Source organism: Athene cunicularia (genome assembly GCF_003259725.1).
Source record: "Athene cunicularia isolate RWA chromosome Z unlocalized genomic scaffold, athCun1 chrZ_part4, whole genome shotgun sequence".
Lineage (NCBI taxonomy): Eukaryota > Metazoa > Chordata > Aves > Strigiformes > Strigidae > Athene > Athene cunicularia.
In genome coordinates this window covers 2,432,081-2,435,147 of record NW_020799145.1, presented here as the reverse complement: position 1 = coordinate 2,435,147, position 3,067 = coordinate 2,432,081, and the positions used below count along the sequence as shown (strand labels likewise).

The window sequence follows — 3,067 nt, the reverse complement described above, 5'->3', positions numbered from 1 at the left end:
CCTCCTTTTTTAGTGTAAGAATTGAAGCTGGATAAGGACGTGAAGTCCTGATCCACAATTTAGCATAATCGCTTTCTTCTTGACTAAAAGGGCTCTTTGAGTTAACATATGTATTTAAAGCCTGGCAAATCCAGTCTTCAAAAGATTCAAAAGTAGGCCAGAAGACATGTGGTTTCAAAGGTTCCTTTGGCCATTTAACCATGCAATAGTGGACTAATTTTAATTTACTTTTTCCTCTTCTAGGACCTCTGTCATTCGAATTTCTAATCATTATGCCTAGTGGACTATCTGGTGGTATATCCAGTAATTTACTCCTTTTTTTCTGGTCCCAGATTTTTGATTCCTTTTGACCCATCTGGAAGTTTAACTGTGGCAAGTCCTACAACCCTTGTAGGGGGTTGGATCCAGGGAGTTGAATCTCTTATCTACCTACGTGTCCCTTGGGAATTTTCTACAGCAATTCCTCTCACCCTGGAAATTTTCTATGGCAATTCCTCTTGCCCTTGGTTACCAGTAAGACTGTCTTGCGGAGGGCTGATCTCTCTACCCACCCACGTACCCCTAGAACCCGTGCTTCCACCCACGAGTCCTATAGGATCCGCTTCAGTCCTTCACAGGCCAAATCCCTCGCGGGAGTTTGGAACCACAGTTATGTCCCTGAAATTCAGGATAAAAATAACTTATCGACACCAATGTGATGCAGATAAGCAGACACTTCTTTATTGATGGCCAGACATGTAGAGGAGTGCTCTCACCAACAACACGTGCCGAGCACCAGAATCACACACCTTATATAGAACTTACTCATACATACTCATTAACTATTCATACATAAACACACAACTTCCATGAAATCATTAACATATTCTCCTCCTATTTCCGAATCTGCGCAGTAAAGATTAGAAATGTCTAGAAATGGCTCTGGGGTGTAATGTGAGTAGGTGGTCCATGGGTCAGTGGTTGCAATCTCCCTCTGCCAGAATTACCTTCTGCTTAAGGACACAGTTTTCTTGGCAGGTACCTGCAAACTGTTATGGTTACTTCCCTCAGTTCCCATTAATCCTGCACCTTGACAACTACTTGCATTCTTCTAGTCCTATGTATGTATTATAAATCAGTTTACAAATTACCTCATATTTTGTTACCTAGGTTCTAACCGTTCCCATTAAACAATTATGACCAGTCCCTTAAGCCTTGGTATGGGGCTGTACAGGGGATTTTAGAGTAGCAGTCGGTTCTAGATTAAAAATACAATAAATGTAAAATGATTTTTACCAAAATATATCTTAATTCTATACTTTTATTAAAATCAAACACAATTTAATTTCAGTTGTTAATAAAATCAGTAACATTTAGAAGACTTCCACACTTGATTTGAAACTCAAATTCTGGCTCCGAAACTACTTTCGTTTCTAGAATGAGGTTCCACCTCAATCACACTGTCACGCACAAGGAACAGAGTTCCACCCAACTTAATGGTATCCCTTATACTCACGACTCCGTCGTCCTCATTCGGGTCTTTGTGCACCAGAATTACGGGTATTTGATACTGCAGTCTTTCCTTTGGAGCTCCAATTCCTTTGGCTATTGCTTCTCTTTAGACCACTGATCTCTGGAGACTGACTCAGAATACTACTCTCGAGCCACAATCTGTGGGGCGCCCCTCGAGGAGCCACAATCCAGGAAAGCACACCGAGATCACGTCAGGGTCACCAAATTGTTATAATCAAACGAGCCAGTTTTAAATATATTTTTAATTGGGTTCAATTGATTTAGGGTGAGAAACAATAGACAAAGCAGTGCAGGGTGTGCTGGGAGTTTCCACTCCACCAAAACACACACAGAGTTCTAAAAAGCAGCGTCTTTTATACTCCTGTACCACTGTCTTAACCAATCCTCTCTTGTCAGATGATTGTCCTGCTCTTTCTCCATTGGATCCTTTGAAAGTCTCGAAGTCTTGGTCTCTTGGTGCGCTTTTCTCCTATTGGATCTTTTAAAAGCCTCATGATGCCATCTTTTGGTGGGCTTTTCTTCCAGCAGCAGTTACATGTTATCTCTAGGTGATGGGGTTTCCGAGAAGTAGTTACATTTTTCCAACAGAATGGCATACTTCATGTTTTATCCATGTATATTAAAACATTCATTGTAATACAGGTTATAGTAACTGCAAATCATTTCAAAACCCACACAGGGTACCATATTCTATTTTTACAATACTTTAGACAGCAGGATAGTATGGTTTAACACTTACAGATCATTCAAACCTATCGTACCCACCTTGCTTAACTTAGCAAATTAGTTACAAGAGTTTATTACAATTTGGAAGGGCTGGGTTATTACAATTAGTTCGGGGAATAGGTGTGATTGTTAGAATTATTCAAGGGGAGAAGTATGTGGTCCTCTTCACAGTGTCCCGCTGTTAAGCAAAGTCCAGTTTTCTCCTTCCTCTTCATGAATTTTTCAACTTGGCTTCCTGTGCATACTCTCTGGCCCTTTGCTTCCTCTCCAGGTTGTAGAGTCAGTCTTTACCTGTTTGTTTTGTTAATTGGAACTTTTGTGTCAGTTAAGATGTCCCAGAAAGTCCTTTAGCTGGTATGTCTCCCCCTTTATCTCAAAGTCAGGGATTAGTTTACTATCTATCCTGGTTATTGTAAGAACGTTATCTAGATAACATTGCCTGAGGGCTAGCACTCCTTTGAGTTTTTCTGCTTTCCTCAGATCAATTAAGGCGAAAAACCTTGACGAAAGGGGATATGGACATGGTGAGAAAGATTGTTGCTCCTGTAAGCCATGAGCCAGGACATCAGCCACGTTGGGAAGGACTGCATTCTTCTGTTATTGAAGATCTACAGAAAGCACTAATGAGGACGGGCTGCAAAACTCATTTACAACAGCTGTACTGGAGGCAGTCGCTCATAGGTATCAACTGGTCCCATGGAATTGGCCGGCATTTTAAAAACTGGCATTCATGCCTGCACAGTATTCTATCTGGAAATCCGAGTGTGTGGATCTCTGTGCTCAGCGTCCGCGCCCCCACACCTGCAGGCGCGGCGGCTGCCCGGGGCCG

The 3,067-nt window shown here is 41.8% G+C and overlaps 1 long non-coding RNA gene across 1 annotated transcript in view; it reads right to left on the bottom strand.

The window, feature by feature from the left end:
* LOC113490409 overlaps positions 1–3,067 on the bottom strand; it is a 25,795-nt gene that overhangs the window by 17,306 nt on the left and 5,422 nt on the right. Inside the window, exon 2 of the long non-coding RNA XR_003400231.1 lies at positions 785–788. This is a non-coding gene — a long non-coding RNA (uncharacterized LOC113490409). The remainder of the gene's footprint in view (positions 1–784; positions 789–3,067) is intronic.